The sequence below is a fragment of the Molossus molossus genome, unplaced genomic scaffold (genome assembly GCF_014108415.1).
Source record: "Molossus molossus isolate mMolMol1 unplaced genomic scaffold, mMolMol1.p scaffold_m16_p_9, whole genome shotgun sequence".
Taxonomy (NCBI): Eukaryota; Metazoa; Chordata; class Mammalia; order Chiroptera; family Molossidae; genus Molossus; species Molossus molossus.
In genome coordinates this window covers 101,761,190-101,784,734 of record NW_023425403.1, presented here as the reverse complement: position 1 = coordinate 101,784,734, position 23,545 = coordinate 101,761,190, and the positions used below count along the sequence as shown (strand labels likewise).

Genomic DNA, 23,545 nt, shown 5'->3' with positions numbered 1-23,545 from the left:
TCTCTAAAATCAATAAAAGAAAAAAAAAGAAAAATTTAATCTACACTTTTAAAAGGCACGCTGTGGTCCAGAGATAACTGACTGAACAACCAACAGTAATACATCTGCTGGTAAACTTACTAGACATCAAAAGTTTAAAACAAATGAACAACCAAAAAAAGAGTAATTTGAGGATTCAGACATAACGTTTAGATGCTTAAAAAAGGGGGGGGGTGGGAGGGAGTGTCACCGAATGTGTACTTCCTCGCAGCCATGCGCAACCTCAGAAGATAGATGGGAGGGCAATGTTCAGTGTCCCCTTAGTCACAATAGCCAAGACACAGAAGTAGCTTTAATATCCATTGGTGAAGAAATGGATAAAGAAAATGTAATATATACACGAATAATGGAATATTATTCAGCCTTAAAAAAGAAGAAAATCCTGCCATTTGTGACAATATGAATAGATATAGAGGACATTTTGCTAAATGAAATAAGCCAGATGCAAAAGAAAATATACCAGATAAATCATTTACATGAGGATTCTAAAACAGTCAAACATAGAAACAGAATAGAATGGTCGTCAGGACCGGGGGAGGGGGAAATGGGAGCTATTAGTCAGAGGGTCCAAAGCTTCATTTATGCAAAATGAGTAAATTCTAGAGTTCAACTGGATAGCATACAGCCTGTGGTTTAAAATATGAGAGCAGGAAAGAGGGGGTCAATGGGGAAAAAAGGGAGACGTTTGTAATATTTTCAACAATAAAAATAAATAAATATTCTTCTATGTAACAGGAAAATAAATACTGTATTATATATTTCAAATTTTCTAAGAGGGTAGAGTTCGTGTTAACTGTGCTTATTACAAAAAAAAACTATAAAAAGGGTTGGAGGCAACTTTTGAAGGGGATAGATATGTTTAGAGAATAGATTGTACTGATGGCTTCACAGATTTATCAAGTTGCATACATTAAACGTGTGCACCCCTCCTTCCAGTCTCAGTGTGGCTATGTAGCTTCTTCTGTATGTCCTTAGTTATAGGACTTCTGTTCAACTAGACTCCAGATGGTTTTCAGTGACAGTTGTTCTGTAGTTTAGTTGTAATTTTTATGTGGTCACAGGAGGATGCAAGTACTGTATTTACCTATTCTGCCATCTAGACCAGAAGACCCCATGAGTCATTTTGAATGAACCACTAGAGAACAATCTTCAATCAACCAAGGGATAACTAGACAATTATGGAAAAATAAATGTTGGGAAGCATTCATCGCAGCAAACTGTAAGACCAAGCCTAGAACAGATGTGGGGATTATGATCACAAAACAGGATTTAATATTATAAACTCCAGAAATGTTAACAAAATTGGAAGAAAAAATAGGAAAGATAAGAAATAACATGAGCATGCTGATTTTCTCTTCCTTTGTAGATATTATTTAAAGCTGATAAATTAGGAAGTAAATGAATACATACACTAAGTCAGGACAGGCACCGTTCTGTACACGTCATGTGTGTGAAATTTTTACAGTGCATTACTAGGTGAAGTATTTTCTCCAAATATGTTATAGACTTTAACTTTTTTTATAGCAAATAATAAGAAAGGCACTGGATCTTTGTAGAGAAATTATCTAGAAACAAGTTACTAAAACACAGTTAAAATCGACACTGATGGAAATAGGAAAAGCAGAGACCCTCCGAGTAAAGGACGATACCCTAAGTGGAAAGCAGGGTTTTTAGTACCTACTAAGATTGTGGCTTCTAAAAATTTCTACTTTGGAAAAAAATGGCGGCGGAGTGAACGGAGCTACACAGACCGTCTCCCAGAACCAAACTGGAATTACAACTATAACAGAGACAAATCGATGGGAAAAACCAACAGAAAAGCATCTTGGAGGACCATATAACCAAGGACACTGACTCCATCCCCGTAGGCTTGCGAAGGCGCGAGAAGGGGGCTGGGAGCCCACTGTCGATAGCTCGGCAGCGGCCTTAGCTGGGAGCGGCGCCCTCGGGTCACACTCCCAGGTGGCTCCACAGCGCAGAGATGGGACAGAGGCTGAAACAGCCACAGCCACTCACCTTGGGCTCCAGCAGAGGGAGGGCAGACTGGACTGGAACTGTGTGGGGACACTCGGGATCTGGAGGGCGCTCAGAGCTTTGGCTGAGTGCAGCCACTCAGGACGGTGGGCATATTGCTCCTTCCCAGGGCTCTGTGGAGGGGCAGCAGCCCCTCCCTCGGAGATCCAACCCCACCCTGTGGGCCATTGAAGTAATCATTGAGGCTCACTAACGACCAGCATCTGACCCTCCCTCTGGAAATCCCCTTGTGCTAAGCACCTGAGGGAACTTTTCAATCACCTGACAACCCAAAACTCATCAAGTAACCTAGACTGCTAGCCTCCAGGCAAAAAGCTAGAGGATAACAGTACCTTTCCTGGGCTGGCAACTTTAACCAGGAAAGTAAGACTTGACAGTGGTGTTCAACGTGGGTCCTCCCTCGCTCATCTAAACACAGGAGAGGGAGCCACAAACAGCAGAACACCAACACCCACAGGGAAAACTTGACAGGCTCCAAAGCCCACAGTGATAGCCAAAATGGTGAAACACAGAAACAGAAGCCAAATGAAAGAGCAAGAGACCTCCACCGAAGATGAGATCAATGTGGAGCAATTAGGCATGTTAACAGAGCTAGAATTCAGAGCCATGATCTTGAGGAAGCTCAACAGCATGAGTAAGGACATAGAGACACTGAAAATTAGCCAACTAGAAATTAAAAACCAACAAGAAGAGATAAAAAATGATATATCAGAAATGAAAAACACATTGGAAGGTTTAAAAAGCAGAGTAGAGGAAGCTGAGGACCGGATCAGTGAATTAGAAGACAGGGTAGAAAAAATCAACCAATCAGAAAAACAAAAGGAAAAACTATTAAAAAACAGGAAGACAGCTTAAGAGAACTATGGGACAACTGGAAACGTAATAATATTCGCATCATAGGAGTCCCCGAAGAAGAAGAAAATGAGCAAGGGATAGAGAATATATTCAAAAAAATAGTGAGAGAAAACTTCCCTAATTTGGTGAAGGAAGAAGGCATTCCAAGTTCAAGAAGCACAGAGAGTCTCAAGTAAGAAGAACCCAAACAGGCCCACACCAAGACACATAGTAATTAAAATGCCACAAATTAAAGACAAAGAGAGAATCCTAAAAGCAGCAAGAGATAAGCAACAGGTTACCTACAAAGGGAACCCCATAAGGCTCTCAGCTGACTTCTCACAAGAAACACTACAGGCCAGAAGAGAATGGCATGAAGTAATCAAAGTCATGAAAAACAAGAATCTGAATCCAAGACTACTCTACCCAGCAAGGCTATCATTCAAAATAGAAGATCAAATAAAGAGCTTCCCAGACAAAAAAAAAAAAAAAGGCTAAGGGAATACATTAGCGCCAAACCAGCACTGCAAGAAATGTTAACAGGACTGCTGTAATTAGCAGTAGAAATGGGGAAAAAAATAGAACCACACTAAACAAAAATGGCAATAAATAAGTACATATCAATAATCACCTTAAAAGTAAATGGACTGAATGCTCCCATAAAAAGACACAGAGTAGCTGATTGGATAAGAAAGCATGACTCATCCATATGTTGTTTACAAGAGACCCACCTCTCAACAAAAGATTCACATAGGTTGAAAGTGAAGGGATGGAAAAAAATTTTCCAAGCAAATGGAAAGCAAAAAAAAAGCGGGGTAGCAATTCTCATATCTGATAAAATAGATTTCAAAATGAAGACCATAACTAGAGACAAAGACGGCTACTACATAATATTGAAAGGATCTATCCAACAGGAAGATATAACCTTGATAAACATATATGTACCCAATATAGGAGCACCAAAATATATTAAAAATCTTCTGGAGGACTTCCAAGGAGAAATCAACAACAATACAATCATAGCAGGAGACTTCAACAGCCCGTTGACAGCACGAGATAGATCTTCTAGGCAAAAAATTAGCAAGGAAACAGACTCTACAAATGAAGCACTAGACCAAATGGATTTAATAGATATCTACAGAGAATTACACCCCAAAACTATAGAATACACATTCTTCTCAAGTGCACATGGGACATTCTCAAAGATAGACCACATGATAGGACACAAACTAAATCTCTACAAGTTCAAGATGATTGAAATCATATCAAGCATCTTCTCAGATCACAATGGCATGAAACTAGAAATCAATTGCAACAAGAACATGCAAAGACATTTCAACACATGGACGCCAAATAGCATGTTATTAAACAATGAATGGGTCACCGAGGAGATCAAGGAAGAAATTAAAAACTTCCTGGAAACCAATGAAAATGAAGTACAACAACACAAAATCTATGGGATGCAGCGAAAGCAGTTCTGAGAGGGAAGTTCATAGCACTACAGGCCTACCTCAAAAAACAAGAAAAATTTCTAATTGACTGTCTAACCTCACAACTTAAAGAATTAGAAAGCAAACAAAAAGAAAACCCCAGAGCAAGTAGAAGGAAGGAAATAGTAAAGATCAGAGCAGAAATAAATGACATAGAGACCAAAAAAACAATTCAAAGGATCAATGAAACAAAGAGCTGGTTTTTCGAAAAGATAAACAAGATTGATGGACTCTTAGCTAGACTCACCAAGAAACAAAGAGAGAGAACCCAAATACACAAAATCAGAAATGAAAGAGGAGAAGTAACAACCAACACCACGGAAATACAAAAGATCGTTAACAACTACTATGAACAACTATATGGCAACAAATTCGACAATCTAAGCGAAATGGACAAATTTCTAGAAACACACAGTCTCCCAAAACTATTCCCGGAAGAGATAGAAAACTTGAACAGACCAATAACAACTAAGGAAATTGAAGAGGTAATCAAGACTCTCCCAGCAAACAAAAGCCCAGGCCCAGATGGCTTCACGGGGGAGTTTTACCGAACATTCAAAAGAGAACTAACACCCATTCTCCTCAAACTATTTCAAAAAATTGAAGAAGAAGGAAGACTTCCAAACACGTTCTACGAGGCCAGCATAATTCTAATTCCAAAACCAGAAAAAGACACTATAAAGAAAGAAAATACAGGCCAATATCCCTGATGAACATAGACGCCAAAATCCTGAACAAAATATTAGCAAATCGGATCCAGAAATACATCAAAAAAATTATTCACCATGACCAAGTGGGATTCATTCCAGGGATGCAAGGCTGGTACAATATCCGCAAATCAATAAACGTGATACACCACATAAACAAAATGAAGAATAAAAACCACATGATCATATCAATAGATGCTGAAAAAGCATTCGACAAAATCCAGCATCCATTTCTGATAAAAATGCTCAGCAATGTGGGAATAGAGGGATCATATCTCGACATAATAAAGGCAATATATGAAAGACCTACAGCCAACATCATACTCAATGGACAGAAACTAAAAACATTTCCATTAAGAACAGGAACAAGACAGGGATGTCCACTTTCGCCACTCTTATTTAACATTGTACTGGAAGTCTTAGCCACAGCAATCAGATATGAAGAAAAAATAAAAGGGATCCAAATTGGAAAGCAGGAAGTGAAACTGTCATTATTTGCAGACGACATGATATTATACATAGAAAACCCTAAAGACTCCATCAAAAATCTACTAGACTTAATAAATGAATTTGGCAAAGTAGCAGGATACAAAATTAACATCAAGAAATCGACGGCATTCTTGTACACCAATGATGAACTCACAGAAAGAGAAACTGAAAAAACAATCCCATTTACCATCGCGCCAAAAAAATTACGATACCTAGGAATAAACTTAACCAAAGAAGAAAAGGACCTATTTGCAGAAAACTACAGGTCATTGAAAAAAGAAATAGAGGAAGATATAAAAAAGTGTAAGCACATACCCTGTTCATGGATTGGAAGAATTAACATCATTAAAATGTCCATACTACCCAAAGCAATCTATAGATTCAATGCAATCCCCATCAAAATACCAACAACATATTTCATAGAACTAGAACAAATACTTCAAAAGTTCATATGGAACCAAAAAAGACCCCGAATAGCCACAGCAATCTTGAAAAAAAACAACAAAGTAGGTGGGATCACAATACCAGATATCAGGTTATACTACAAAGCGACTGTAACCAAAACAGCCTGGTATTGGCACAAGAACAGGCATATAGACCAGTGGAACAGAACTGAAAACCCAGAAATGGACCCAAGGCAATACGCTCAATTAATATTTGACAAAGGTGGCAAGAGTATACAGTGGAATAAAGACAGCCTCTTTAATAAAGGGTGTTGGGAAAATTGGACAGCTACATGCAAAAAAATGAAACTAGACCATCAACTTACACCATACACAAAAATAAACTCGAAATGGATAAAAGACTTAAATGTGACCCGTGAATCCATAAAAATTCTAGAAGAAAATGTAGGCAACAAAATTTCGGACATCATACGGAGCAGAATTTTCAATGATACATCACCTAAGGCAACAGAAATAAAGGAGAAAATGAACACATGGGACTACATTAAACTAAAAAGCTTCTGCACAGCAAAAGAAACAATCATCAAAATGGGAAGGCAACCCACTGTATGGGAGAACATCATTGCCAATGATGTATCAGATAAGGGGTTAATTTCCAATATATATAGAGTGCTCCTACAACTCAACAAAAGGAAGACAAAGAACCCAATTAAAAAATGGGCAGAGGAGCTGAATAGACACCTCTCCAAAGAGGACATACAAATGGCCAAAAGACATATGAAGAAATGCTCAACATCACTAATCATCAGAGAGATGCAAATTAAAACAACAATGAGGTATCACCTCACACCTGTCAGAATGGCCTCCATCAACAAATCATCAAACAACAAGTGTTGGCGAGGGTGTGGAGAAAAGGGGACTCTAATACACTGGTGGTGGGAATGCAGACTGGTGCAGCCACTATGGAAAACAATATGGTGCTACCTCAAAAAATTAAAAATTGAAATTCCATTTGACCCAGTGATCCCACTGCTGGGAATATACCCTAAGAAGCCTGAAACACCAATCAGGAAGAATATATGTACCCCCATGTTCATAGCAGCACTATTTACAATAGCTAAGATCTGGAAACAGCCCAAGTGTCCATCAGTACACGAATGGATAAAAAAGCTGTGGTACATATACACAATGGAGTACTATGCAGCGGTAAGAAAGAAAGATCTCTTATCCTTTGAGGTGACATGGAGGGACCTGGAAAGTATTATCCTAAGTGAAAGAAGCCAAGCAGAAAAAGACAAATACCACATGATCTCACTTATATACCGAATATAATGAACATAACAGTCTGAGGAATAGAGTAGACCCAGAAACATGGAAGTAGGGCACAGACTGACATCCCTCAGAAGAGGGGGTGGGGGGGTGGGGGGGTGGAAAGAGATAAACCACAGAACTTATATGCATGTGTGCATGACCAATGGACATGGACAACTTAGCCGGGGATGGGGCGGAGGTGGGGTGGGGTGGGGGGTGCCAATGGGGTAAAAAGGTAAAATATCTGTAACAAAAAAATAAATAAAAAATTCATAAAAAATAAATAAATAAATAAAAAATTTCTACTTTTCTAGGCCTTGAAAGTTTATACAAAAATAAAAAGAAAGACTTTTTAATTTTATTGAATTCATTGGGGTGATACTAATTAATAAAATTATATGGGTTTTTAATTACACAATTCTATCATACATCACCTGTATACTATACTGTGTGTTTACCACCCAAAGTCAAATCTCCTGTAGTCATCATATATTAGACCCCTTTATATTTTCTTTATAAGTATCCTAAATATTCATAAATATTTATATTTATTAAAATTTTATTAGAAAAATAAGCATCTTTTGTTTTGTAGTGAGACAACATTTTTTAGAGTAATTAACTGGTATTTATGATATGTAAAAGTATTAGAACTTCCAATTTTAAAAACCCTGTGTTAGGTGTGGGGAAAATATTAATAAATTGTTGATGGGGATATAAATTAGCACAGTATTTTAGACAGATATTTGATGATAACTTTGAAATTTAACACTCTCAATCCCAACACTGTTTATCTTGTTTATCAAGAAGAGACTGGTTAGCCGGGTCGATGTGGCTCAGTGGTTGAGCATTGACCCATGCACCAAGAAGTTGCTGGTTCAATTTCTGGTCAGGGCACATGCCCAGGTGTGGGCCCAGTCCCCAGTGGGGAGGCATGCAGGAGGAGGCCAAATGATGTTTCTATCTCTCTCTGTCCCTCTCCCTTTCTTTCTCTCTGAAATCAAAAAAGAAAAAAAATTTTTTTAAAAAGAGACTAGTTAAATAAATTATAGATATCTATCAGTAGAATTCTATTGTCTATATCTTTCTAATTTCTTAATAGTTATTTAAAATATAATTTTTTTTTTTATTTTTTATCCTCACCTGAGGACATTTTTCCATTTTTTGTTCAGGTAGAGTTGGGGGGGAGAGAGAGGAACAGAGAGAGAGAGAGAGAAACATCGATGTGAAAGGGACACATCGAGTGGCTGCCACCCGCTCAACCGACCAGGGCCGGGGACAAACTGCAACCGAGGTACATGCCCTTAGTGGGAACCGAACCCGGGTCTCTCCGGACCACAGGCTGACGCTCTAACCGCTGAGCCAAACCGGCCAGGGCTTAAAATATAAATTTTTAAATATTTTCATTATATATAAAAATTATCATCTCTATATCACATGTATGCATACAAACATGTGCATACATACTTGAATATGCAAAGAAATATCTGAGGAGGTATAAAATATAGGCAGTATAATTGGAGGTTCTTTTATATGTGGTTTATTTTTTACAATATGCTCTTATTTTATAGCTAAAAAAAAAAAGTATAAACCAATTTAAATCATAGTATCAAGTCAAGTAATATCAAAATTAGGAGGGACCTAAAGGACATCAAAACTACTCAGTCTATGAATATATCTCCTCCAAAAATTCCTGAAATACAGATTGTCCAATCTTTTCTTTGACTCTTCTATTCTCAGAATTCACAACCCCCTGGAGCCTAAGTGTTTCTGGTTCTGGCAGGAACTTCCCTAGAACCAAGTCACCTAACAGTCAGAGGAATGACTTCGAGGGCAATGATCACCTGTGAGTGTGAATGAAGTATGAATGAAAAACTGTTCCAACTACTGTGGAACACCAAGGAGTAAGAGCACTTCCATGACAGACAAAAAATGTTCATTGAGAAGAGTAGGAAGAGGCCTCAATACAGACTGTGAGGTCACAAGAAGCAAAAGCAGGACTGGGAGAACCAGCCTCAGTTCTCCCTCCGCATAAGGTTAGAAACAGCACTGATCTTCGAATCCAGCATCCTTTATAAATGTGAAAGGGTGTAAGGATAGCAATGGGTTCCCAAGGGGAGATATTGATTTGCATGATTTGAGGGTATATAGTAGCTCAAATAATTTTACAGATAAAATGTGCCCATTTTTTTATTCCAAAATCGTGGAGGTCTTCATGGGTATCAAGGTATAATGTCACTTTATCTTGGAGAACATGGTTGAGCATAATTTCAGTTGGAATTAAAGAAGAAAAAGTAATTTTATCTCAATGTATGGTGTGGTCTCAGGAGAAACTGAAATCAAGTAATGTTCTTATTCTTTTTAGTAGTTTCTGGGGCCCCATCTGAGATATTTACAAAAGGCCCTTAGGGATTTACCTGCTTGAAGCATCAATATTAGGTGGACAGAAGAAACAATAATTTGGATTTTAAAAGTGGCCTCATGATGCTGAAAATTTGACTTTTCTGATGTACTTTTATAGTTTTTTATATTTTTATATGTTTTTAATGATTTTTTTAGGAAGAGAAAGATGGAAACAATAATATGAAAGAGAAACATCTATCAGGTGCCTCCTGCACACCCCATAGTGGGGATGGAGCCCGGAACCTGGGCATGTGCCCTGACTGGGAATAGAACCAGAACCTTTCAGTCATGGGACAACACTCAATCCAGAGCCACACTGGCTGGGCTAAATTTTTTTATTTATTTTTATATGTTTTCATAGTGCTGGCTTGGGAAAATTGACCCAGATAGAAATACAGTTTTCTCTCCCTTGTAAGTTCCTTGACTATCAGTCTTCTCAGCTCTCACTGCCCCCACAGTTGACCAGAACAGGGCACGGAGGAGAGGTCCAGTAGTCTGCTAAGCATGGCTCTGATCAGACGAAGAGAACCCTCGCAACCCACAGAGTCCATTCTGGTTCACTACATGCACCAGTTAGGAATAGGAAGTGCGTTTGCCTGGAATATTCTTTCAGCACCTACCACAGACACCTACTAGGTGGCTGTGCCCACAGCTGGTACTAGAACAAAATTTGGGATCCTGCCCAAATATCTTTGCATATTTGTAATTCTGTGGGACTACCAGAATATTTTGCTTCGGGTAGCGGTCCAGGGCAGCCTGCACCAAGAAATGGACCAACTTTGACAGTAGTACTGCAGCATGCATGATAGGATCTGTTCAGTCATGGCATCCGAACTTTGTAAGATGATCTGTGTGGCAAGGCTGGAAAAGCAAAAAATTTCTTCTTAAATTAATGGAATCTACACCATTTCCCATTGGAGTTACTGAAAGATGAAGGCTTATAGTACTTAGAGAGACTCTATATGAAAAGGAACTCCATTATAACCTTGCCAGAAAACCTTTCTCAGAAGCTTCCAAACCTGGTGGAACTGTACCTTCATTCAAATAACATAGTTGTGGATCCAGAAGCCATTGGTTCCCTTGTAAAACTCCAGTGTTTGGATCTTAGTGACAATGCCGTAGAAATTGTTTGCCCAGAAATTGGTCATCTGAGAGCTTTACGTCATCTTCAATTAGCTAATAACCAACTGCAGTTCCTACCTCCAGAGGTTGGCAAATTGAAGGAGCTGTAGACACTAGACATTTCCACAAATCGTTTGCTAACTTTACCCAAGAGGGTTCACCTGTGCCTTTCTCTGAAGTACCTCACCATGGACTGAAACTGTCTGTGGCATGTGCTCCACCACCTCTGCCAGATGCCCAGCCTCAATGAGCTCTCCATGGCTGGAAACCGCCTTCCATTTTGCCACATGATTTAGGTCGATCTCTAGAACTACAGTAGGTGTACGTGGATAACAACATTCATCTGAAAGGATTGCCATCCTATCTGTACAACAAAGTCATCGGGTGTAGTGGCTGTGCTGCTCTCATCCAAGTGTCCGAGGTGAATCAACAGAAACACTACAGGCCAGAAGGGAGTGGCATGAAGTAATCAAGGTCATGAAAAACAAGGACCTGAATCCAACACTACTCTATCCAGCAAGGATATCATTCAAAATAGAAGGTCAAATAAAGAGCTTCCCAGACAAAACTAAAGGCTGAGGGAAAATATTAACACCAAACCAGCACTGCAAGATATACTAAAAGGACTGCTGTAATTAGTAGAAGAAATAGGAAGAAAAATATAACCACGCTAAACAAAAATGGCAATAATCAAGTACATATGAATTATCATCTTAAATGTGAATGGTTTGAATGCTCTGATAAAAAGACACAGAGTAGCCCTGGCCAGTTTGGCTCAGCGGTAGAGCATTGGCCTACGGACCAGAGTGTCCCGGGTTCAGTTTGAAAGCATGACTCACATATATGTTGTTTACAAGAGACCCACCTCATATCAAAAGACTCACATAGGTTAAAAGTGAAGGGATAGAAAAAAATCTTCCAAGCAAACGGAAAGGAAAAAATGCTAGGGTAGCAATACTCCTATCTGATGAAGTAGATTTCAAAATGAAAACCATAACTAGAGATAAAAAAAAAAAAGCCACTATAAAATATAGAAAGGATCTATCCAACAGGAAGATATAACCTTGGTAAACATATACGCACCCAATATAAGAGCGCCAACATATATTAAAAATCTTCTGGAGGACTTCAAAGGAGAAATCAACAGCACTACAATCATAGCAGGAAACTTCAACACCCCACTGACATCACTGGATAGAACATCTAGACAAATAATTAACAAGGAAACACAGACTCTAAATGAAGCTCTAGATCAAATGGATTTCATAGATAGCTACAGAGAATTATACCCAAAAACTTCAGAATTCACATTTTTTTCAAGTGCACATGGGACATTCTCAAAGATAGATCACATGTTAGGGCACAAACTAAGTCTCTACAAGTTCAAGATGATTGAAATCATATCAAGCATCTTCTTAGATCAAAATAACATGAAACTAGAAATCAATTGCAACAAGAACATGCAAAGACATTTCAAAACATGGAGGCTAAATAGCATATTATTGAACAATGAATGGTTACCATAAAGATCAATGAATAAATTAAAAACTTCCTAGAAACCAATGAAAAAGAACACACAACAACACAAAATCTATGGAATGCAGCAAAAGCAGTTCTGAGAGGGAAGTTCATAGCACTACAGGCCTACCTCAAGAAGCAAGAAAAATTTCTCATAGACTATCTAACCTCACAGCTTAAAGAACTAGAAAGCAAAAGAAAGAAAACTCAAGAGCAAGTAGAAGGAAGGAAATAGTAAAGATCAGAGCGGAAATAAATAACACAGAGACCAAAAAAACAATTCAAAGGATTAATAAAACAAAAAGCTGATTCTTTGAAAAGATAAACCAGATTGATGGACCCTTAGCTAGATTCACCAAGAAACAAAGAGAGAGAACTGAAACACAAAATCAGTAATGAAAGAGGAGAAATAAAAACTGACACCACAGAAATACAAAGGATCGTTAACAAATATTATGAACGATTATACACCAACAAATACAACAATTTAAGCGAAATGGACAAATTCCTAGAAATACATAGTCTCCCAAAACTGAACTAGGAAGAGATGGAAAACTTGAACAGACCAATAACAGCAGAAGAAATTGAAGATGTAATCAAGACTCTCCCAGTGAACAAAAGCCCAGGCCCGGATGCCTAAATGGGGCAATTTTACCAAACATTCAAAGAAGAACTAATACCCATTCTCCTCAAACTATTTCAAAAAATTCAAAAATAAGGAAGTCTTCCAATTTTGTTTTATGAGGCCAGCATAACTCTAATTCCAAAACCAAAAAAAGACACTACAAAAAAAGAAAACTACAGGCCAATATGCCTAAAGAACATAAACGCCAAAATCCTGAACAAAATACTAGCAAATCAAATCCAGGAATACATCAAAAAAATTATTAACCATGACCAAGTGGGATTCATCCCAGGGATGCAAGGCTGGGACAATATTTGCCAATCAATAAATGTGATACACCACATAACCAAAATAAAAGTTAAAAACCATATGATCATATCAATAGATGCTGAAAAAGCATTTGACAAAAACTAGCACCCATTTCTTATAAAAACGCTCAGCAGTCTGGGAATAGCGGGATCATATTGTGACATAATAAAGGCCATGTATGAAAGACCTACAGCCAACATATTACTCAATAGGCAGGAACTAAAAGCATTTCCCTTAAGAACAGGAAAAAGACAAAGATGCCCACTTTCACCACTCTTATTTAACATAGGAAGTCTTAGCCACAGCAATCAGATGAAAGAAAAAATAAAAGGGATCCAAATTGTAAAGAAGGAAGTGAAACTGTCATTATTCACAAATGACATGATACCATACGTAGAAAACCCTAAAGACTCCATGAAAAATTTACTAGATTTATGCATTAATTTGGCAAAGTATCAGGATACAAAGTTAATGTCAAGAAATCGATGGCATTGTTATACACCAATGATAAACTCATAGAAATAGAAACTAAAAAAAAAAACAATTGCATTTACCGTCGCAGCAAAAAAATTAAGATACTTAGGAATAAAATTAACCAAAGAAATAAAGGACCTATTCGCAGAAAACTATAGGTCATTGAAAAAAAAAATAGAGGAAGATATGAAAAAGTGAAAGCACATACCTTGTTCTTGGATTGGAAGAATTAACATCATTAAAATGTCCATACTACACAAAGCAATCCATAGATTCAATGCAATCCCCATCAAAATACCCACAACATACTTCACAGAACTATAACAAATACTTCAAAATTTCATATGGAACCAAAAAAGACCCCGAATACCCACAGGAATCTTTTTTTAAAAGAACAGCTCTGGCCGATTTGGCTCAGTGCTTAGAGCATTGGCCTGTGGTCCAGAGAGGCCCAATTTGGTTCTCGCTAAGGACATTTACCTCAGTTGCAGTTTGTCCCTGGCCCTGGTTGGGTTGTGGGGGTGGCAAGCACTCAAAGTGTCCCTTTCACTGTCAATGTTTCTCTCTCTCTCTCTTCCTCTCTCTCCCTCCCACTCTTTCTGAACAAAAAATAGAAAAATGTTCTCGGATGAGGATACAAATTTAAAAAGAAGAACAAAGATGGCGGGATCACAATACCAGACTTCAGGATATACTACAAAGCCACTATAATCAAAACAGCCTGGTACTGGCACAAGAACAGGCAGATAAATCAATGAAACAGAATAGAGAACCCAGAAATGGACCCAGACAATATGCTCAATTAATATTTGACAAAGGGGGCAAGAGCATACAGAGGAGTAAGACAGCCTCTTTAATTACTAAATATTGGACAGCTACATGCAAAAAAATTAAACTAGGCCATCAACTTACACCATACACAAGAATAAACTCAAAATGGATAAAAGACTTAAATGTGAGTCATGAATCCATAAAAATCCTAGAAGAAAATGTAGGCAACAAAATTTCAGACATCATATGCAGCAGAATTTTCAATGACACATCACCTAAAAGAACAGAAACAAAGGAGAACATAAACTCATGGGACTACATCAAACTCAAAAGCTTCTGCACAGCAAAACAAACAACCATCAAAATGGAAAGGCAACCCACTCTATGGGAAAGCATAATTGCCAATGACACATCAGATAAGGGGTTAATTTCCAATATATAGAGAGTACTCATGCAACTCAACAAAAGGAAGATAATAAACCCAATTAAAAAATGGGCAGAGGAACTAAATACACAATTCTCCAAACAGGACATACAAATGGCTAAGAGACATATGAAGAAATGTTCAACATCACTAATCATCAGAGAGATGCAAATTAAAACAACAATGAGGTATCACCTCACACCTGTCAGAATGGCCACCATCAACAAATCATCAGACAAGTGTTGGCGAGGGTGTAGAGAAAAGGGGACTCTAGTACACTGCTGGTGGGAATGCAGACTGGTGCAGCCCCTGTGGAAAACAATATGGTGTTACCTCAAAAAGTTAAAAATTGAACTTCCATTTGACCCAGTGATTCCACTTCTAGAAATATACCCTAAAGAAACCTGAAACACCAATCAGAAAAAATATATGTATCCCCATGTTCATAGCAACACTATTTACAATACCTAAGATCTGGAAACAGCCAAGTGTCCATCAGTAGACGAATGGATAAAAAAGCCATGGTCCATGTACACAATGGAGTACTGTGTAGCTGTAAGAAAAATCTCTTATCCTTTGAGACGACATGGAAGGACCTGGAGAGTATTATCCTAAGCAAAACAAGCCAAACAGAGACAGACAAATACAACATGATCTCACTTATTTGTGGAATATAATGAATATCACAGTCTGAGAAATGGGGTAGTCCCAGAGACGTGGAAGTGTGGTACAGACTGACAATCCCCAGAAGAGAGGGTGGTGGGGGAGAGAAAAACCACAAAACTTACATGCATGTATGCATGAACAATGGACATGGACAACAAAGCTGGGGAGGGAGGTATCAGTGGGGGAAAAAGGAGAAATATCTATGACCAAAATAAATTAATTAATTAAATAAAAATATTTTGCCTCAAATAATTCTGTGCTTTTCTTGTAAGAAAGAGGTTATTGACTTCCAGTCAAGATGGCAGCATAGGTAAACGCGATATTGCATCCTCCCACGACCACATCAAAGTTACAACTAAACTACAGAACAACCATCATTCAAAACCTCCTGAAATAAAGTTAAATGGAAGTCGTACAACTATGGAATTAAAGAAGTTGCATCAAGACTGGTAGGAGGGGCAGAGGCGCGACGGGCTGGTCCCACACCCATGTGTGGCGGATAAAAATCAGGAGGATACCTCGGCTGTAAAGGTCCTCTCTGAGGACTGAGGAGTCCCCGTCCCACACCAGATGCCCTGCTCAGGGTTCCAGTGCCAGGAAGAGAAGTCCCCATAACTTCTGGCTGGAAAAACCAGCGGGAACTGAGGCTCAGAGAGGCTGAGGCGGCTGGAGCCCCAGGCAGTTCCTCTTAAAGGGCTCGCAAACGGACTTATCAGACTCACTCCCTCTAAGCTTGGAGGAGAGGCAGCTCGAGGGGCACCAGAGACTTACAGGGAAGAACTGAGCTGTTTGGCACTGGAGCGAGGGCTGGAGAGGGGGCTTTCTCCGGGACAAACGTGCTGTCAGAGGCCTTTGTTCCTTTGGTGAACCCTTCTCTGGGGCAGCAGACAGCGGCCATATCTTGGACTCCAGCAACCTGGGTCACACTGGTAGCTCTGCCCTGGTCCTGAGGCCCCGCCCCACCCAACGTTCAGGCCCACCCAAGCTGTTGCCACTTGCTTCACCATAGGATTGGCCTGTCTTGGATCCTGCTTCAGGTTTTCCTAAATTCTTTCAAACAAGCAGCATCTGGTCTCAGCTAGCCCCATACCTCTCATTAAGTAATACACAGAAACAAACACAGGGAGGCAGCCAAAATGAGGAGACAAAGAAACAGGTCCCAAATGAAAGAACAGAACAAAACCCCAAGAAAAGAACTAAGCAAAATGGAGATAAGCAACCTAACAGATGCTGAGTTCAAAATACTGCTTATAAGGATGCTCAGTGAACTTAGTGAGGAACTAAGAGCATAAAAAAGGACCATTCATGCCCTGGCCGGTTTGGCTCAGCGGTTAGAGCGTCGGCCTGCGGTCCTGAGAGACCCGGGTTCAGTTCCCGCTAAGGGCACGTACCTCGGTTGCAGTTTGTCCCCGGCCCTGGTCGGTTGTGCGGGTGGCAGCCACTCGATGTGCTCCTTTCACATCGATGTTTCTCTCTCTCTCTCTGTTCCTCTCTCTCCCTCCCACTCTACCTGAACAAAAAAACTGGAAAAATGTCCTCGGGTGAGGATAAAAAAAAAAAAAAAAAAAGGACCAGTCAGAAATGATGGATGCACAGTTAGAAACGAAGGAGGCTTTAACTGAAATAAAGAATAATTTACAAAGGTTCAATAGTAGAGTACGTAAATCCAAGAAGCAAATCATTGATTTGGAATATAAGGAAGCAAAAAACGCCCAATCAACAGCAAAAAGAAAAAGGAATCCAAAAAAATAGGAATTCAAAAAAATGAGGATAGTGTAAGGAGCCTCTGGGACAAATTCAAGCGTACCAACATTCGCATCTTGGGGGTGCCAGAAGGAGAAGAGAGAGAACAAGAAATTGAAAACCTGTTTGAAACAATAATGGCAGAAAACTTTCCTAACTTGGTGGAGGAAACACAGAGAGTCCCAAACAAGATGAACTCCAAGAGGCCCACACCAAGACACATCATCATCAAAATGCAAGAGGTTCAAGACAAAGAGAGAATCTTAAAAGCAGCAAGAGAAAGGCAGTTAGTTATCTACAAGTTAATTCCCATAAGGCTGTCAGCTGATTTCTCAAAAGAAACTTTGCAGGCCAGAAGGGAGTGGCAAGAAATACTCAGAGTGATGAAAAGCAAGAACCTACAACCAAGATTACTCTATCCTACAAAGCTGTCATTTAGAACTGATGGCCATTATACAGAGTTTCCCAGACAAGAAAAAATTAAAAGAGTTCATCACCACCAAACTGTTATTATATGAAATGATGAAGGGTCTCTTTGAAGAAAAAGATAAAATATCTGAACAAACAAAATGGCAATGAATACATATCTATCAACAATGGAATCTACAAACAAAATGAACAGGCAGAACAGAAACATTCTCATAGATACAGAGAACATTTTATTGGTTGCCAGATGGGAGGGAGGTTAGAGGAATGGGTGAAAAAGGTGAAAGAATTAAGAAGTACAAATTCATTGCTAGAATGACAAACCTCAAAGGGAAAGGGGTTGGAAAGAAATAAACCAAAGAACTTATATGCATAACCAATGGACACAGACAATAGTGTGGGAAAAGGTGAAAGGGGGTGGGACAGTGGAGGAAGGGGTCAATGGGGGAAAAATGAGGAACATCTGTAATACATACAACAATAAAGATTTAAAAAAAAAAAATAAGAAAGAGGTTATCATCTCCCTTTATAATAAAAATCTAAGTGATAACATATTTCTCCCAAACTGAGGTCATTCCTCGCAGCTAATTAGATATTTCAGGAAACACACTTACACTTTTAGTCACTGACTGACAGTGGTGCCATTTACCTCCAGAGTAAGAATGTACCAAGTAGCCTCCTTATGACCTGAAATAAATGCCATGTCTTTGAAACACCTAAGAATGACTCAGGTGCCAGAGCCAATCTGACTGAATAAACACACATAAAAATAGGTAAGCCAAGTACTACCTTTTACTAATAGTGTGGATAGCCATCATTTTACTAGTCTGGGCCAAAATCTTTATTTGGGAAAGGGGTCCAATTCATATAGTCCCAGTGGAGCGGTCAATCACACTGTCCTAACATCTCCCCACAGGGATGGCAAGGTGGAAGAACCCAGACTGGCCAATTTGGCTACATTCCCCTAGTCACCATGACTGGTTCAGAGATGGGCATGTGACTCACATAGGTCCCATCAGGGTCTTCTCTGCATGTGATAAAGGACTACATAGAGTTGAATATTGTTTCACAAGCTGCAATTATGGAAAATTGAAACTACCAACCACCATCTTTCACAGCTACACAGGGAAGCTATGTGAAGAAGATAATCAGGCAACCAAGAAGAAAGATTCCAGAGATAGAAATATAGCCTGCATTTTTTACTAGATCCAGCCATACCTGAAGTACTAGATCCGTTCCTGGACTACTCAATTACATGAAAATTTCCTTTGACATTTCTTTCACTTGAATTTCTGCCATTTGCTAAAAATAATTCTGAATAATATAATTGCTATGCCTAAAGAAAACAAGCTTTTTTTTATTTTGCCATATTATTCATTTTTTGTTTCCTTCTTTTTTTTATCTTTTCAGTTACAGTTGACAATCAATATTATTTTGTATTAATATCAGTGTACAGCATAATGTTAAACAAGCATACACTTTACAAAGTGTTCCCGTCTCTAATATTTCCAGTACCCACCTGGCACCATACATAGTTGCTATAATATCATTGACTATATTTCCTATGCTGTACTTTACATGCACATAACTGTTTTGTAACTACCAATCTGTACTTCTCAATTCCTTCATCTTTTTCACCAATCCCCCAACTCCGTCCCAACTGACAACCATCAGTCTAGTCCCTGTATCTATGACTCTTTTTCTGTTGTTTGTTCCTTTATATTGGAAAGAAAACTATGTTTTTTTTATCTTAATTTATTTTTGTTACAGATGTTTCTCCTTTTTCCCCCACTGATTTCTCCCTCCCCCTTCCTCCCGCCCTGTCCCCAGCTTTGTTGTCCATGTCCATTGTTCATGCATACATGCATATAACTTCTGTGGTTTATCTCTCCCCCACCACCCCCTCTTCTGGGGATTGTCAGTCTGTACAACCACTTCCACGTCTCTGGGACTACCCATTCCTCAGACTGTTATGTTCATTATATTCCACAAATAAGTGAGATCATATGATACTTGTCTTTCTCTGTTTGGCTTGTTTCACTTAGGATGATACTTTCCAAGTCCCTCATTGTCATCTCAAAGAATAAGAGATTTTTCTTTCTTACAGCTGCACAGTACTCCATTGTGTATATGTACCACTGCTTTTTTTATCCATTCATCTACTGATATACATATGGGCAGTTTCAGATCTTAGCTACTGTAAGTAGTGCTGCTACGAACATATATTTTTTCTGATTGGTGTTTCAGGTTTCTTAGGGTATATTCCTAGAAGTGGGATCACTGGGTCAAATGGAAGTTCAATTTTTAACTTTTTGAGGTAACACCATATTGTTTTCCACAGGGGCTGCACCAGTCTGCATTCCCACCAGCAGTGTACTAGAGTCTCCTTTTCTCCACACCCTCGCCAACACTTGTTTGATGATTTGTTGATGGTGGCCATTCTGACAGGTGTGAGGTGATACCTCATTGTTGTTTTAATTTGCATCTCTCTAATGATTAGTGATGATGAACATTTCTTCATATGTCTCTTAGCCAATTGTATGTCCTTTTTGGAGAGTTGTCTATTTAGTTCCTCTGCCCATTTTTAATTGGGTTTATTATCTTCCTTTTGTTGAGTTGTATGAGCACTCTGTATATATTGGAAATTACCCCCTTATCTGATATATAATTGGCAGTTATGCTCTCCCATAGAGTGGGTTGCCTTTCCATTTTGATGGTTATTTCTTTTGCTGTGCAGAAGCTTTTGAGTTTAATGTGGTCCCATGTGTTCATTTTTTCTTTTGTTTCTGTTCCCTTAGGTGCTGTATCATTGAAAATACTGCTGTGTATAATTTCTGAAATTTTGTCACCTACATTTTCTTCTAGCATTTTTAATGATTCATGACTCACTTTTAAGTCTTTTATCCATTTTGAGTTTATTCTTGTGTAGGGTGTAAGTTGATGGTCTAGTTTCATTTTCTTGCATGTAGCTGTCCAATTTTCCGAACACCATTTATTAAAGAGGCTGTCTTTACTCCACTGTATGTTCTTGCCCCCTTTGTCAAATATTAATTGAGCATATTGCCTTGGGTCCATTTCTGGGTTCTCTGTTCTGTTCCACTGGTCTGTATGCCTGTTATTGTGCCAGTACCAGGCTGTTTTGATTACAGTGGATTTGTAGTAAAACCTGAAATCTGGTAAAGTGTTCCCTCCAACTGTGTTCTTCTTTTTCAAGATTGCTGTGGCTATTGTAGGTCTTTTTTGGTTCCATATGAACTTTTGAAGTATTTGTTCTAGTTCTGTGAAGTATGTCGTTGGTATTTTGATGGGGATTGCATCGAATCTATAGATTGCTTTGGGTAGTATGGACATTTTAATGATGTTGATTCTTCCAATCCATGAACAAGGTATGTGCTTCCACTTTTTTTTATATATCCCTCTATTTTTATTCCAATGACCTGTAGTATTCTGCAAATAGGTCCTTTATTTGTTTGGTTAAGTTTATTCCTAGGTATCTTAATTTTTTGCCACGATGTTAAATGGGATTGTTTTCTTAGTTTCTATTTCTGTGAGTTCATCATTGGTGTATACGAATGCCATCAATTTCTTGACATTAATTTTGTATCCTGCTACTGTGCCAAATTGATTTATTAAGTCTAGTAAATTTTTGATGGAGTCTTTAGTGTTTTCTATGCATAATATCTTGTCATCTGCGAATAATGACAGTTTCACTTTCTCCTGTAAAATTTGAATCTCTTTTATTCTTTCTTCCTGTCTGATTGCTGTGGCTAAGACTTCCAATACTATGTTAAATAAGACTGGCAAAAGTGGACATCCTTGACTTGTTCCTGTTCTTAAGGGAAATACTTTTTTAATTTTTGCCCATTGAGTATGATGTTGACTGTAGGTCTTTCATATATGGCCTTTATTATGTCGAGATGTGATTTGTCTATTCCCAGATTGCTGAGCATTTTTATCAGAAATGGGTGCTGGATTTTGTCAAATGCTTTTTTAGTTTCTATTAATATAACAATATGATTTTATCTTTCATTTTGTTCATGTTGTGTACAACATTTATTGATTGGTGAATATTATACGAGCCTTGCATCCCTGGGATGAATCCCACTTGGTCATGGTGAATAATTTTTTTGATGTATTGCTGGATTTGATTTGCTTGTATTTTGTTCAGTATTTTGGCATCTATGTTCATCAGGGATATAGGCCTGTAGTTTTTTTCTTCTCAGTGTCTTTCTGATTTTAGAAATAAAATTATGCTGGCCCCATGAAATCAGTTTGGAAGTATTCCCTTTTTTTTTAATTTTTTAAAATAGTTTGAGAAGAATGGGTATTAGGTCTTTGAATGTTCGGTAAAATTTCCCCATGAAGCCGTCCGGGCCTGAATTTTTGTTTGCTGGGAGAATCTTGATACATCTTCAATTTCTTTTGTTGTTAATGATCTGTTCAAGTTTTCTATCTCTTCCCAGTCGTTTAGGAGACTATGTGTTTCTAGAAATTGTCCATTTGGTTTAGATTGTAGAATTTTATTGCCGTATAATTGTTCATAATATTTGTTCACGATTCTTTGTATTTATGTGTTGTCAGTTATTATTTCTCCTCTTTCATTTCTGATTTTGTGTATTTCAGTTCTCTCTTTTATTTTCTTGGTAAGTCTAGCTAAGGGTCCATCAATCTGGTTTATCTTTTCAAAGAACCAGCTATTTGTTTCATTGATCATTAATTTTTTTTTTTTTTGTCTCCATGTTATTTATTTCTGCTCTGATCTCCATTATTTCCTTCCTTCTACTGGCTGATGTTTTCTTTTTGTTTGCTTTCTAGTTCTTTCAGTTGGGAGGTTAAATACTCTACTAGAAATTTTTCATGCTTCTTGAGGTAGATCTGTAGTGCTATAAACTTCCCTCTCAGAACTGCTTTCACTGCATCCCATAGATTTTGTCTTGTTTTGTGTTCATTTTCATTGGTTTCCAGGAAGTTTTTAATTTCTTCCTTAATCTTTATGGTAACCCATTCATTGTTCAATAACATGCTATTTAGCCTCCATGTTTTGAAATGACTTTGCATATTCTTGTTGCAATTTATTTCTGGTTGCATGCCATTATGATCTGAGAAGATGCTTGATATGATTTCAATCTTCTTTAACTTGTAGGGACTTAGTTTGTGCCATAACATGTGGTCTATCTTTGAGAATGTCCCATGTGCACTTGAGAAGAATGTGAATTCTGCAGTTTTGGGGTGAAATTCTCTATAGCTATCTATGAAATCCATTTGATCTAGAGCTTCATTTAAAGTCTGTGTTTTCTTGTTAATTTTTTGTCTAGAAGATCTATCTAGTGATGTCAGCAGGGTATTGAAGTCCCCAGCTATGTTTGTAGTGTTGTTGATTTATCCTCTGAAGCACTCCAGAAGATTTTTAACATATGTCGGTGCCCCTATGTTGGGTGCATATATGTTTACCAAGGTTATATCTTCCTGTTAAATAGATCCTTTCAGTATTATGTAGTGGCCTTCTTTGTCTCTAGTTATAGCCTTTATTTTGAAATCTACTTTATCAGATATGAGTATTGCTACCCCAGTTATTTTTGCTTTCCATTTGCTTGAAAGACTTTTTTCCAACCCTTCACTTTCAACCTATGTGAGTCTTTTTGTTGTGAGGTGGGTCTCTTGTAAACAACATATATGTGAGTCATGCTGTCTTATCCAGTCAGCTACTCTGTGTCTTGCAGTGCTGGTTTGATGTTAATATATTCCCTTAGCTTTTTTTT

General features: G+C 38.2%; 1 pseudogene; it reads left to right on the top strand.

Moving 5' to 3' along the window:
* The window catches only part of LOC118622481, a 47,531-nt pseudogene extending 26,932 nt beyond the window's left edge, over positions 1–20,599 (top strand).
* The last annotated feature ends 2,946 nt before the right edge of the window (positions 20,600–23,545 follow it).